Source organism: Canis lupus, chromosome 15 (assembly GCF_048164855.1).
Source record: "Canis lupus baileyi chromosome 15, mCanLup2.hap1, whole genome shotgun sequence".
NCBI lineage: Eukaryota > Metazoa > Chordata > Mammalia > Carnivora > Canidae > Canis > Canis lupus.
Genome location: NC_132852.1, coordinates 29054969 through 29071313, shown reverse-complemented (window position 1 = coordinate 29071313; position 16345 = coordinate 29054969). Strand labels below are relative to the sequence as shown.

The window sequence follows — 16345 nt, the reverse complement described above, 5'->3', positions numbered from 1 at the left end:
CAATGGCCTCTAAGTGTTCAAGTGAAAGGGTGAGTTGCACATTTCTCACTTTAAATCAAAAGCTAGAAATGATTAAGCCTAGAAAGGAAGGCATGTCAAAACTGAGACAGGTGAAAAGCTAGGCCCCTTGCACTAGGTAGCCAAGCAATGACTGCAAAAGAAAAGTTTCTGAAGGAAATGTAAAGTGTGACTCCAGTGAACACAAAAGAATGCAAAACAGCCTTATTGCTGATATGGAAAAAGTTTAAGTGGTTTGAATAGAAGATCACCAGCCACAACATTCCCTTAAACTGAAGCTTAATCCAGAGGAAAACCCTATCTTTGAATCTATGAAGGAAAAGACAGGTGAGGAAGCTGCAGAAGAAAAGTCTGAAGCTAGAGGAGATTGTTTATGAGGTTTAAGGAAAGAAGCCATCTCTATAACATAAAAGTGCAAAATTAAGCAGGAACTGCTGATGTGGAAGTTATGGCAAGTTATCCAGAAGATCTAGCTGAGATCATTAAGTTAGGTGGCAACACTGAACAACACATTTTCAATGTAGATGAGAAAGTCTTCTACTGGAAGAAGATGACATCTAGAACTTTCATAGCTAGAGAGGAGAAGTCAATGCCTCGCTTCAAAGGACAGGCTGATCCTCTTGTTAGGGGTTAATGAAGATGGTGATTTTAAGTTGAAGACAATGTTCATTGATCATTCTGAAAATCTTAGGGCCCTTAGGAATTATGCCAAATCTACTCTGCCTGTGTTCTATCAATAGAACAATAAACCGTGTATAAGTCTGTTTACATGATTTACAGAATATTTTAAGTCCACTTTGAAACCAACTAGGCAGAAGAAAATTCCTTTCCAATTATTACTGCTCACTGACAAAGCACTTGGTCACCCAAGAGCTCTGATGGAGATACACAATGAGATCAATGTTGTTTTTATGCCTGCTAATACAATATCCATTCTGCAGCCTGTGAATCAACGAGTAATTCTGACTTTCAAGTCTAGTATTTAAGAAATATATTTTGTAAGGCTATAGCTGCTACAGACAGTGATTCTTGTGATGGATCTGAGCAAAGTAAAGTAAAAACATTCTAGAAAGAACTCACCATTCTAGATGACATTAACATTTGTGAGTCATGGAAAGAGGTCATAATACTAACATGAACAGGAATTTGGAAGAACTTGATTTCAACCATCATGGATGTCTTTGAAGGGTTTAAGATTTCAGTAGTAAAAGTAACTACAGATGTAGTAGAAATAGCAAGAGAACTAGAAGCAGTGCCTGAAGATGGGGCTGAATTGCTGCAATCTCATGATCAAATTTGGACAGACAAGGACTTGCTTCTTATGGATAAGCAAAAAAGTGGTTTCCTGAATGGAATCTACTCCTGGTGAAGATGCTGTGAAGATTGTTGAAATGACAACAAAGGATTTGGAATATCACATAAACTCAGTTGATAAAGCAGCACCATGGTTTGAGAGAATGGACTCCAATTTTAGTTCTACTTTGGGTAAAATGCTATCAAATAGTAAGCATCACATGCTACAGAAAAATCATTCATGAAAGGAAATTAGCCCCATCAACAGATAGGGCAAACTTCAGTGTTCTCATATTTTAAGAAATTGCCACAGCCACTTTGGTCTTCAGCAACCACCACCCTGATCAGTCAGCAGTCAATAACATTGAGGCAAGGCCTTTCACCAGCAAAAATATTACAACTCTACGAAAGCTCAAATGATAGCTATCATTCTTTAGCAATATTTTTAACTAAGATATGTACATGTACAATTTTTAGAAATAATGCTATTGCACACTTAACAAACTGCAGTATAAACATAACTTTCACACGCACAGAGAAATCAAAAATTCATTTATCTTGATTTATTGCAATATTCACTTTATTGTGGTTCGTTGGAACCAAACCCACAATATCTCAGAGGTATTCCTATTTCCACAAAAATATGTCATAGCACCAATACACAGTGTAAGAAAAATATTGAGAAAGAGCAGTAAAACTTACTAACAAATAAGGAATGCGAGATTTCTTTTCTGCAACAGAACAAAGATCTGACTCAAATTTTTGTCATTAATTTTATAAAATAAAGGGAGAAAATATTGTTTTAAATCATAAAGAAAAAAGTGGGAATTCAACAGGAGTTCAATTATGAGTAGTCAGAACTCAAGAAACACTAAGGAAAAATAATCAGAAATGATAGTAAAAAAGAAAATCATCTTAGAGTAAACAAATCTGTAGAAAATATAAGAGACATAAGACACACACAAAAAAAGTAGAACAAATTAAATGGAAATAGACTTAAAATGAATTAGAGAAAATAGATATGGAAGACAAAGTAGATAAATACATATTTGCTGTGCTTAAAAAGAAAAACAAAATAGCATAACAAAGAATTTAAAAATACAATTCCAAAAATATTCCTTGAAATAAAATAAAACTTAACTATATGTATTTAAAATTACACTGTGGACCGTAAAAAACTAACCCACATTATACAACCCAGATACACAGCCTAGTAGTGTTACTGAACTTTAAATATTAAAGTAAAGCAGACCAGAAAAATTAACAATTATTCCTAAGTGAAAAATACAAATTTCTCCACAGTTGCACTCAACTCCATAAAACGGCAACATCTACAAGATCCTCAAAGAAAAAAAAAGTATGTATCAAGTTGTTTTTCAAGAATAAAAATAACATGAGGCACCTGGGTGGCTCGGCTCGGTTGAGAGTCTGACTCTTGATTTCAGCACAGGTCATGATCTCAGTGTCAGATTGGGTTTGTGTTAGGCTCCACACTTACATGGAAGTCTGCTTGAGGTTCTCTTGCTCTCCCCCTCTCCTATTGGCCCTCCCCCACTTGCATTTGCTCTCTCTCTCTAAAATAAACAAATAAGAATAAAAGCAACAATGTACAGCAAAGTGACTACAGCTAATAATACTGTATTGTATCCTTGAAATTTGCTAAAACAGATCTTAACCAAAAAGAAAAGGTAACTACATGAGGTGATGGATGTTTTAATTAGTTGGGTGGTAGTAATCATTTCACACTGTATATATATATCAAATCATTACATTGTACACCTTAAATATATACATTTACATTCTATTATACCTTTAAAAACCTGGGGGAAACCCTTTAAAAGAATGAAGACAACAAACAGCTTTTTAGCATACAAAAACTAATCCTACTTGAAGATAATACTAGACAGGCTTAAGTCAATAAAATATGACTAGGGAAAGTCATGGAAAGATTTGAGGATTGAGAAGAATTGAGGAGACTAAAACAGAAAGCTAATACTCTATGTTCTGACAAGTAGAAATGGTACAATTAGTAAAAATAAGGAGAAAAAAATTAGAAAGTTGAAAAAATTTTTTGAAAAAAAATGTTTATTGCCTTAATATCAAATATCATTAAAGCAGACCCAAAAATACTGCAGAAATAGAAATGTATTTTACACAAAGTAAACCCAAGATAAACTCAGACATGAGTGGTAATGAGGAAAGAGAAAAGGGAAGAAGAGGCAGGTACTCATGTTCATTACTGAATTACCTTGTAGAAAACTGATACACTCTAAAGAAAAGGAGATCTAAGGGTATAATATAAAAGAACAGTTTTAAACATAACCCATAGAATATGAGACCTTCCTAATAACAAAAAAAAGTGAATACTTAAAGCAAAAGACACAACATAATGATAGAATACAGAATAAAGCTAACACGAAAACAAAAAGTTAATATATGACAGCACTCAAAATACATCTAGTATATCAATATCAATAAGTTTGCTTTGTTAAAAGATTTTAAGATTGAATCAGAAAGAGAAACCTAACTCAATGTTTGAAAGAACACCTAACACAGTGGATTCACAAAAATTAAAATGTAGGCAAAGATACCAATGAGATAGAAACAAAAATAGAACATCTGATATTCATATGCAAGGTATATTTCAAGTCTAAAATTATGTCAAGTGTTTATAATCCTACACAATGCAATTCTCAATAAAAGTTCAACCATTAAAAATAACTATAATAGAGCATAACATCCGCAAAGTTGAAAGTAAAGGAAAAGACAAACAGGGACGCTTGGGTGGCTCAGTAGTTGAGCGTCTGCCTTCGGCTCAGGGCATGATCCTGGAGTCACAGGATCGAGTCCCACATTGGGCTCCCTGCATGGAGGCTGCTTCTCTCTCTGCCTATGTCTCTACCTCTCTTTCTGTCATGAATAAATAAATAAATCTTTAAAAAAAGACAAACACACTAGCTACAGAGGACTGGTTCTCTTCCTTCAAAATACAAGAAAACAAAGTAGCTTCATTAGCAAGTTATAACTGTTTGATATATGACAAAACCACACAAAATAAGCTTCATTAGCAAGTTATAACTGTTTGATATATCATACAACCAAACTATAACCACACTATTCAATGACCCATATTTATGGATTTCTAGTATATTTATGAAAATTAATAATATATTAGGCTATAAAAGACATTCTCAAATATATCCAAATTCTAGATATCACAGAAAATATATTCTGAACAGAACACGCAAAATCTAAAAATCGTAACACCAGGAAAATGATAAAAAGTCTTCTCTTGTGGAAGTTTTGAAATTCCCTCTAAAACAACTCCCTCCTTGAAGAAGACATATAGCCAGAGATTTATGAATTTATAGGAAAATAATATTAATGAGGGCGCCTGGGTAGCTTAGTTGGTTAAGCTGCCTTTGGCTCAGGTCATGATCCCAAGATCCTGGGATCGAGTCCTGCATCAGGTTCCCTGCCCAACAGGGAAGCTGCTTCTCTCTCTCCCTCCACCTGTCAGTCTCCCTGCTTGTGATTTCTCTGTCAAATAAATAAATACAATCTTTTTTAAAAAAAGAAAAGAATATTAATGAAAGCATCATATATCTGAATTCATGGGATGTAGTTAAAGCATTGCTTAGAGGAAAACACCAAGCATTTAATTTTTATAATTATGTTTGAAGAAGAAAATAGAGCAAATTGAACATCTGAATCAAATTTATGAAAAAGAAAATGAAAAAACTCAATGAGAAAATAGGATAAATGATTAATATCAAGAATTAGGAGAAAAGGGTAGACTTAGTAAATAAATTTAAAAGCCTTCTCATTAAAAAAAAATAAAATACAGCTAAACTAATCAAATAAATAAGAAAAAACACAAGCACAAAAATAAGAGTAAGGGGAGGAAAAAAGCCATTAAATAGAGAAAAATAAAAGAAACAGAAAAGACCATTTTACTCACCTCTATTCAAAAAAAAATTCTAATCTGGATGAAGTACATAACTTTCTAGGAAATATAATTCCCCTAAACTGATTCCAGAGGAGAATAAAAATCTATTTTCAATGGACAAATTAGAGAAAAGTGCCAATAAAATCTCTAGGCTTTGGAAGTTTTACAGGTGAATTCCACCACACTTTTATTTTTTTATTTTTTTAAAATATTTTATCTATTTATTCATGAGAGACAGAGACAGAGAGAGAGAGAGAGAGAGAGAGAGAGGCAGAGACACAAGCAGAGGGAGAAGCAGGCTCCATGCAGGGAGCCTGAGGTGGGACTCGATCCTGGGTCTCCAGGATCATGCCCTGGGCAGAAGGTGGTGCTAAACCACTGAGCCATCTGGGCTGCCCATTTCCACCACACTTAAAGAATAGTGAAGTTCCAATGCTTTAAAACAGTCCTAAAACAGGGGAGAAGAAAAACTTTTATTCTCTCCACAAAGATTAACATAACATTAGTATCAAAACCTGATAGAGACTGCGGTAAACAAAAACAACTTAAAATTTTACAAACGAATATTAATGAAACACAGCCAGAACCACTATAAAAGAATACTTCGTATCAAATGTGACTTATTCCAGGGAATGCAGAAGTGATCAAATACTATAAAATTATTAATATAATTTATACCAATATATTTAGAGACATATTACATGATCATCTCCCCAGATGGAAAAGGACCTTTTACTTTTTCACATACAAAAATATATATATTCTTGATAAAACAAATCACCTAAAATCTAGGACTAAATGTAGATCAGTATGAATAAAAGGCTAAGTGGTATAATAAGATGGGAAAATAAAATGGTTTCAAGAACAAATATATTTATTTTCCTTTCTCAAATAATAATGTAATAATAGCATTTCAGGGAATCTCTTCTGGGACCTGGTGGCCTTGCTGTCATTGTGCAGCTGAAGCTGGGCTGCTATCACTTCCAGTTTTCTCCCAGCAGGAAGCGAAAAGAAAGGTTGTGGAATAAATCGCATATCCCTTTCACTTACATAACATTGGCAAGAACATAGCCACATATTAATTAAATAACCACACTTAAATGCACCATAGGCTGAGAAATATGTCTCAAGGAGGCGTCCACATGTCCAGCTACAATTCTATTACTCTACAGATGATATTTCCTTAACAAAGTAAATATATCCAAACTCAGACCAAAAGCCATCCTCATGCTTTATGATAAAATACTAGGAACATTCCTGTAAGTCAAAGGTAAGACAAAGATGCCCATTATAACTGACATTATTTAAAGCTGATATTTAAAAAACAAAAAAAAGGCGGGGGGCGGGGGGGACACCTGGGTGGCTCAGTGCTTGATACCAGGGTCCTGGGATTGAGTCTTGCATTGGGCTCCCTGCAGGGAGCCTGCTCCTCCCTCTGCCTGTGTCTCTGCCTCTCTTATGAATGGATAAATAAGATCTTCAAAAATAAATAAATAAAAATAAAGCTGATATCTAAATGCAACCCAAGGCAATTAGATAAGCAGTAACCAAATTAGAGTAATACAAATTGGAAAGTAGAAAATAAAAATGATTTGTTAGAGGAGCTGTGATTATATACCTGGAAAATATAATTAACTGAAAAACAACTATAGTGAAAGACCTCAGTAAGGGGGTAGGATTAGAATTCAATGTGCAGAAATCAATAATAGTACCAAAAAATATATACACCAAGGAATCAAGTTGATAAGAAATGTGCAAGACTTACATGATAATTTAAATACTAGTGGAGGATATCTAAAAAATTGTACACATGGAAAAGTAATATCATGGTTTTGAGAACAAATTTCAACATCATAAAGATAGCAATTTAAGTTAATTTGAAAATCTAATGCAATCATGGTAAAAAGACCAACTGCTTATATGAAATAAGTCAGTCTAGAAGTTTATAAAGAAAAAAATAAGAAGATTGTCCAGAAAAACTCATAAGTAGACAGTTTAGCAATTTCAAATATTAAAAGTAGTTTAGAAATGTTAGCTGTTAAAACATATTACAAAGCCTCAGTATCAGTGAGTACTGGCAATTAAACAGATCATTCAATAATTAAGTAACAACAACAACAAAAAAAAACACAAAATATAGGGTGGGAGGGTGTACCGGGGTGGTTCAGCATCTGACTCTTGATTTCAGTTTAGGTCATGATCTTAGAGCCCTGGGATTGAGCACTGCATCAGGCTCTCCGTTCAGCAGGAGTCTGCCTTGAAGATTCTCTCTCCCTCTCTCCCTTCCCTCCATCATGCTTTCTCTCTTAAGTAAATAAATTTAAAACAAAACAAAACAAAACAAACAAAAAAAACTAAGTAACCAACATAAAGAAAAAAAAAAAACCTTATCATTACTGAACAATTCCAAACGAGAATTCCAAAGATTTAAGAGATAGTAAAAGTAACACAAAAGTATTAGAAGATAGAATTCCTTTACAATCTTGAAGTTCTAACTATGACTAAAACTCCAGAAGCCATAAAAAAACCCAGATATATTAAACTGAAGATCAACCAACTCCTCATGGAAATAATAAAAAATACATATAATCAAAGAAAAAACACAGATGATAGAAACTCAAACACAGCACAGCCCCGGGTGGCCCAGCGGTTTAGCGCCGCCTTCAGCCCAGGGCATGATCCTGGAGACCCAGGATCAAGTCCCACATGGGACTTCCAGTGTGGAGCCTGCTTCTCCCTCTGCCTGTATCTCTGCCTCTCTCCCTCTCTCCCTCTCTCCCCGCCCACCCCCCGTGTGTGTCTCTCATGAATAAATAAATAAAATTTAAAAAAAAAAGAAAAGAAACTAAAACACATTTTTCACTTGACATCAAAGAAAAATGCATCATGTATAGAAAGCCTCTGGGAATCAATAAAAAGACCAAAAATAGGAGGAAAAAAATAAGGTTCAGAAAAATATACTGCTTAAATATATAAAAGATGTTTCACTTCAGTCATACTTCTAAAAACAAATTAAAAATTCACAAGTATGTTATTTTTCATTTACCATACTGGCAAAATTCCAGAAGTTGACAACACATTCTATTAGTAAAGCTGAGGGGAACAAGTAATCTCATATATTTTCAGTGAAACTAGAAATTAGCATGGTGCCTACAGACAAGCAATTTGACAATATCCATAAAAATTAAAACACATATATATTCTTTGATCAGGCAATTCCAATTGTGGCAATTTATCCTACAGTATAAAATTATGTATGTATAACATTCTTTGCAAAATAGTTTATAACATCAAAAGATTGTTAAAAAAAAATAAAATATCCGTAAGTAAGGGAATTGCTAAATTATATATGATGGTACTTCAGTGCAATGAAGTATTATGCAGCTATAAAAAAATAACTCCAAAGTATACTGTGTTAAGTACAAAAAAATCAGGAGGAAAATATTTGTAAAATATGCCTTAAGTGGAGGAATAAGAATATATGCTTGTTTTAGCTTTTCTATGTAATGAAACTCTGGTAGGACACCTAAGAAACTAGAAACAACAGTTTTATTATTGATGTAATTGATACATGGCATTATATTAGTTTCAGGTGTAACGATTCAATGTTTGTATCTATTGTGAAAGTAATGATCACCAAAGTAAGGCCAGTTAACATCCATCAACACAGTTATAATTTTTTTCTTTTAATGAGAATTTTTAAGGTCTACTCTCTTAGCAACTCTCAAATATACAATCCAATAGTATTACCCCTTACCATGCTGTACATTATATCCCCAGGACTTACTTATAATTGGAAAATTGTACTTTTTGAATCCCTTCACTCATTATGTCTACCTTCAATCTCCAGTCTCTGGCAACCACCAAACTGTTCTTTGTATCTGTAAGTTCAGATTTTTATTGTGGTTTTTGTTGCCGTTGTTGTTTGGGTGTTGTTTTTTGTTGTTTTTTTTAGATTCCACGTGTGAGATCATATAGTATTTGTCTTTCTCTGTATTCATAGGGAAGAGCAGGGCAAACAACAGGAACTAGAAAAATGAGGACATACAAAGGAAATCTTTTACTATATACTCATTTACTCTTTCAGATTTTTGAACCATGTGAAAGTATCACCTATGCAAAACACTCGTTAATTTAAAGGTAAAATTTTAGTTTTAATTTACTGCTCTTGCACTGAGGAACTTAAAAGTGTGTAAGAAATTATAAATCTAATATAGCCCCTAAGATGTACAGGAATTCAATCATCAGACATGAAACAAGCATTGCAGTCCTTTTGGACATTGTACTTTGGAGTCCATAAAGTAGTTTTAAAATTGTTTTAATTCTGGCATTCGATTATCTCCTTTGTTAAGTAGGAATCACAGAAGTATGAGCTTTTCTTTCTGAAAGCACACAGTATTAGTACACATAGAATTAGCAAGTAGAAAAATGGGTGGTAAGTATTTTTATTGTTCACAAGGTAGGTCAAAATCCTATCTCCCTAATTACCACTCTTTGGTAAGGACTAATTGGGAAGAAAGCCAAGAATACACATGCAAAATAGAGAGGGGGGAAAAAACCTCACAGCAGAGGAACAGTGGGGCTTGATAGCTTTTCAATGATTTTATTCATCAAAATAGAATCATCTTGTCACAACATTAATTTTCTACAATTTACTTTCATAAAGCATAGAACACAGGCTTTCTCCATAAATTACTATTTTCCAACTTTCATCACATCTCTTGTCCTACAGTGGCAAGATGAGGTAAGGGGAGGGGGGGCAGGAAGGAGGATAAAAGAGCAAAACAGAAATGACATTTCCAGAGTTGAGACATTCTTTTGAAAACTGCTCTTCTCATGCAGCTATGTGTTATAGGAAATCTGTGTAGAATTCTATTTTAAAATATCTTAAGGCTTTATCTTAAAACAATGAATCAGAAATGCATCCTACTTATACTTCGTCAGGGGAAAGTAACCAGAATCTTACTTGAGAGATGGAATCGTTAATTTTTCTAACCAATCAAAAACAAGTTATGAGTGTTAATAGTGAGCTTTCAAGTTTTATGGGAACTTTGCTTACAAGGCCAATAAATCAACATGTGAGTACATTTTACTTGAAAATATCAGACTACCACACAGCTCACCACACTCTTAGCATTCACATAGAAATGTTCCATTTATTTGGAGTTTAATAATATTGTACACTATCCATATCATAGGTAAGAACTCAGAAATAAGCAAATAATAAAGGTATCCAGGCAGACAAAAAAAAATAGTACCACCAATTCATGTACTTTATTCATAAGCTAGTTCCTTAGAACTTATTCAAAGTCCATTTGTTTTTTCAAATTAAAAAATTTCTGGAAGCTTCACCAAACTACAAGTGGAAAAACTATATTAAAACGTACTTCTATTCAGAGACAAATTCAGCAGTAAAGACAGATACTGATAGCTATATAGAAAAAAATTAAGATTAAATATTATGGTAGATGGATAAAACAAGAAAGACACAGTCCAGGTTCATTTAAAGTGAAGACAAAGAGTGCTTAATACCTTACCTGTCTAGTGTAAATAACTGTATTACAACTTATTTTGTATAATGTTACCCTAAATTATCTGGAAAGGATTGTGTTTAACATTTTCAGTTTGAAAAACATGTAGTATGATTAAGAGAAATTCAATAAACTGGTTAAATTCAAATTGTTTTAGTTAAAATGTTTACAACACAGAATTCCTAAAAGAGTTTTAGGATGGGTCTGCCTTCCTCTATACATAGGGACAGTTATATTTATGATCTGAATGGAACCTCTGTAGGCACAAAGGGCACCTTAACCCAAGGGTTAAGGTTAGGGTTAGGGTTAGGGTTAGGGTTATATATAGGGTTATATATATATATTCAACTGAATAAATGGTGGGAAGAGGATAGTCTATTCAATAACTGGTGGCAGGAAAGTTGATACCCACATAAAAATGATAGGATGCAACTGAACACCGATCTTACAGAGACACATACAATGGAATATTATTCTGCCGTTAAAAAGAAAATTCTGCCATTTGCAACAACATAGATGAAACTGGAGAGCATTCTGCTACGTGAAATAAACCAGAAAGAGAAGACACATACTGTAATGGTATCACTTTCATGTGGAATCTCAAAATTTAAATCCCCAACAACAAAAAAAAACACACACACAAACAAGAAAATGCTACACATATTTTCAGCCCACACATCATTATCTATTTTAAGTCTACTGACCAGGTTTTTTGTAGTCCCCTGGGAACATGGACATTAGACTAGAGGATCATGGCTGCTTTCACATCTTCCTATAAGCTCATCAACTGTGTGCTAATAATTCATATACTTAAGCAAGACATTCACAATTCATTTTAAATGGTGCAACTGTCTAACAAATTGTTTAAAACTTTTTAAAATCTTCAGTGTTCCATAAAAATAAAAGCCTTTTCAGAATAATTGAAACCAGTAATGCAAAACAAATGTATTTCCTTGATAAATTTAGTTTTAAGTAAACTTTAATTTATATGCTAAATTTTTTAATTTAGTTCAAGTTTTGGCAGAGACATGTTTATTTTAATTGTTGGCCTTCAAAATTCTAGCTTAGGAATAAACATCTGCTTCTTTCCAATTTTCTGCAGAAAATGGGTAAATTTCTGTAAGTTGTAAATGAGGGCTGAAGACAAACTCTACTGCTTCTGGAAGTGTTACAAAATTGCAGCACTTTATGTGAGATCTAATAGCATGAAATGCATTACCATTAAATTTTCACTAAAGTTCTTTATATTTAAGATAACTTTTAAAATATTGCATTCTTTCTATCAAAACATAGCTATTTAGTGTGCCTAAATATTCCTCTTTGGAACACTTGTTGAATACCCTTATAAATTTTGAATTCTTCCCATTGCTTTATAGAGAGATACACAAAACAAATGGATCCTTACCACAAGACAAAAACCTCCCAGTGGAAAAGCATAAACACAGTTTCAGCCCATCTGTATTGGAAGCCTTGTAAATAATCTGACAAATAATAGCAATAAACAATGTGTATTTCTTCAGCTATATCCTTTGGAGGAAATCAACAAAACTTCCAGAGATTAAAAGTTACAGCTGTTATATTATAAGAGGTAACATTCATCTTTTGCAAATACCTTAAGAAAACAGAATTCTGAGAAAATCCAATCGCCGTTAACAAAAATTTTTCCTTCCTTCAACAGTGATGGCAACATTAATGAAGGTATTGCTAAGCATATTTGTATCCATCAAAACCCTGTAGTCAAAGAATCTGGGTAACAATAATCACTGCCCATTAACAGGATTAAAAATATACACGTTTTGGGATAAAGATGTAAAACTCAGATGATAGGGGATCCCTGGGTGGCTTAGCGGTTTAGCATCTACCTTTGGCCCAGGGCATGATCCTGGAGTCCTGGGATCGAGTCCCGCGTTGGGCTCCCTGCATGGAGCCTGCTTCTCCCTCTGCCTGTGTCTCTGCCCTCTCTCTCTCTCTCTCTCTCTCTCTCTCTCTCTCTCTCTCTCTCTATCATGAATAAATAAATAAAATCTTAAAAAAAAAAACTCAGATGATATTCACTGATACCCCTGAACATCTGCAAGAATATTTTCTTATGGGGCGTTACGTTTACTTTCTTCTTCAGTCTATCTTTTAAAGTATTACACAATTGCCATGTAATGATATCTAAACCTGCCAGTGATGTTCATGATTCATGAAATGGCATATTCAGGGTTGTAAGAGCGAGTGGTAAAGGACCAAGAAATACATACTTTAATAGAGCCAGTTAATTGCTAGACACTTACAGCCAGTCAAGAACCAAAAGGAAGACCTCTGCCCAACTGTTTCAATTGCTAAATATCAACTCAATAAGGCAAGGTTCAATCACAAAATAGCAAGTCTCAGGGTCCAGAGAAAATGCCTAAAGAGTACTCTTTATAACAGTAATTCTCAAACTTTAAAGTGCGTAAGAACCACCCGGTGAGCTTGTTAAAACTGTTTCTAGGACCCATCCTGAGATTCTAATTAGTAAATCAGGTGAGGCCCATAAATTTACACATCTAATACTGCTGGTGGTACCAGTGCTACTGCTCTAAGGAACACACTTTGAGAATTTTGCCCCACAACTACAAATAAGAATTTTCATTTTATAAAATTTCCAGGTGATTAACATGAAGTTTGAGAAGTATTGTTTTAGAGAATGAGTAAAAGGATTTTTTTTCCTTCCTCTTATGCTATCAGGGCAAGGAAACAGGGAAAAGAAAAGACAGTTTCAGAAAAAACTAAAACTAAGTGCTTAAATCACACTCTTTGTCATGAAGCAATTCTATTTGGTTAGCTTGCTCGCCTTTCTCAATGAAATGTCACTCTTTCCTTCCCTTATTCACCTGTTCATTCTCACTTTACCTTACCTAGGGCTCACCAGAAGGCAGAAGTTCCATTTGGAATTCAGGTCTGCATGTTGTGGATTTTCTGGGAAAATCTAGATTCATATAATTTTGCTCTATTCAATAAAAATTATATTGATACTTGGAGCACCTGCATGGCTCAGTCAGTTAAGCACCAGCCTTCTGCTTAGGTCATGATCCTGGGATGGAGCTCCATGTTGGGCTCCCAACTCAGTGGGGAGTCTGCTTCTCCCTCTGTCCCTCTCCTTCCCCCTGCTCATGTTCACACTCTTTATCTCTCTCAAGTAAAATCTTTTTAAAAAGTTATATTGACACTAAACAAAAAACTGACTTTGAATGATATATTTATAAAACTTTTCATGTAAAGAAATTCACAGAAAAACCATTCACCAAAAAATCCCATATCTTTTATCAGACTGACATGGGGTTTAGAAACATGGTCACAAGGGTAGGAAATCTCAACAGTGGCCTTCTACGGTCATTTTAGGTCTCAGAAATAGGGGAAGGAAAGACAGTTTCTTGTGTTACATGTAATTTTATGTTGGGTGTAACTACATGAACTAGACCAAGGATACCCCCAACTAAGCCATATAGAAGATAAATATGCCATCACATAGAGACTTTTTATAAAGGATAAAATGAAAATAGCAAGCTTTTGGCGATGGTTCATGCTTGAAGACTAATAACACTTCCTACTTGTTGATTCGTGCTACTGTGAGTTCAGGAGCTCAAGTGGCAAAATGGCTTGTCTACTAATAAGCTAAAGACAGAAGAAGAGCTCTAGTCCATTCAGAAACTGCAGAAATGTGACTAACTGGGAAACTTCTCTTCTACCACAATAACCCATCTCTACTTGTTTAGCCTACCTAAAACTGCTACATAGACCTCATTTCCCCAATTATTTCCATAATGGATGAGCCTCTTTCTAGGCTAAAACCTGACCACATACATGAGTAGATTTCAGGTCTGGTAAGTACAAGGAGCAAAGGAAGAGGACATACAGAAACACCAAACTTAGTCTCATTTTCTCTAATAAATTGAGAATTCTGGAACAGAGCACTGGACTCAGAGTTCTAAACGAAGGTTCCAATACTAGTTTTTCTACCTTGAAGCAATTCCCTTGGTCTCCATTTTTTTTTCAAAATGATACTACATGATTATTAAGATACATACATATCTAAGAGTCTATGATTATGTTGGTGATCTAAGCCACTAGAAAGCCAGAGAAACAGCTAGTCAGTAACAAATGGAAAACAACAATTTTGTATGAAACCAAGGAGTTGCAGTTCCCCTAGCTCCATCCAAAGTACTTTAATTTCAGATCAGAACGCAGTACTTTGGGCTACCCAGGAAATAGGCTGTAGAATAAGAAATATTCATGTAAGCATGCTTTGTAATTTACTCAACCAAAAGTCTTTCAGGAATACCACCCACACACTGAAATCAGGGTTTCCATTCATAAGTACCAGGGATTAAAATAGGACCCAGAGGATTAAAGTTGCCTCCAAAAGTCTACAACTCCTTGGAAAGTGAAGGCTTCACTCACTCTTATTCCCATCACATCTTGCAAGTCTTTCTTAGAAGCAAATCAGAAATACTTTTTAGAAGAGACATGGATAATTTCATGTATAATCATCTAAGGGAGTGCCTACATGGGGCCTCATTCTTTTAAGATCATAGAGATTTTATCCTAAAAGAACCAGCAATGTCAACTATATCTAGATGATGTGTTTAAAGGATGATTAAGAGCAGAAATTAGAGGGACCAATTCTTGTTTATTTCTAAATAGACAAATAAACCTTTCAAAAATGGTTCTCTGTCATCTGCCTTCTCAGTATCCATGTCCTCTTATGGTAATATCCACAATTTTTATTTGCAAACCATCTCTACTGCTGAGTCAACTGACCCGTGTCTTCAGTCTAATGGTCCCTTTTCCTCTAATAATCATGTTTCTTCATGAATCAGTTTGTAGATTTAACTAAAATTTATTAAAGTCTGAAATTTTAAAAAGGACAGAAAAGAAGGCACAGAATGTCCTTTCCCTGATTTGCTTGTTTCAGGATATGCCTACAGAGTTCATGGAAGTGAAAGCTGCAAAAGTTTTAAAGGATCCTTCTCTCATGTAGGAAGACTTGGGCATGAAGTAAAGTACAAAATCATACAATGTTGATGTCAAGGAAAACATACACTGCTTCATAATAGTTTCCATTTGATTCAAGCAGCAAAGACCTATATACTAATATCCCATCTCCTTTTCTTTTCTTCTCAACTCTATATATCAGAATTCTCATGAAAATTTTCATTTCAGCCACTATAATATCTTGTAGGAGGCAGGCACTCAATAAATACTTGTGAAGACATTTTGAACATACAAACACATTAGCTCAACATTACAGAAAGTTAGCCTAAGGGTTTTTCACTAAAAGAAAGTCATAGTGACGAATTCTCTCTTTGATCCTGATGCATTTTTTAACATATTCTTTATTGCCAAATGAAAGTGTGTGTGTGTGTGTGTGTGTGTGTGTGTGTGTGTATATATATATATATCCTTGTTGGCTAAAGGATACCCTTCCCCACACCACTGGCATCAAATGGCCATAAATCACAATTGGTCCTTGTCATGAGAGAAACTGTCAACTTGAGCTTGTCTGCTTTAGAATACAGCTGTAAGG

General features: G+C 34.4%; 1 protein-coding gene and 1 long non-coding RNA gene across 8 annotated transcripts in view; one reads left to right on the top strand and one right to left on the bottom strand.

Annotated features, from left to right (window-relative positions):
- The window catches only part of LOC140605507 (uncharacterized), an 83258-nt gene extending 70954 nt beyond the window's left edge, over positions 1 to 12304 (top strand). The window contains exon 5 of the long non-coding RNA XR_012008156.1: positions 12170 to 12304. This is a non-coding gene — a long non-coding RNA (uncharacterized lncRNA). The remainder of the gene's footprint in view (positions 1 to 12169) is intronic.
- NRG1 (neuregulin 1) overlaps positions 1 to 16345 on the bottom strand; it is a 1074255-nt gene that overhangs the window by 999248 nt on the left and 58662 nt on the right. The window lies entirely within an intron of this gene.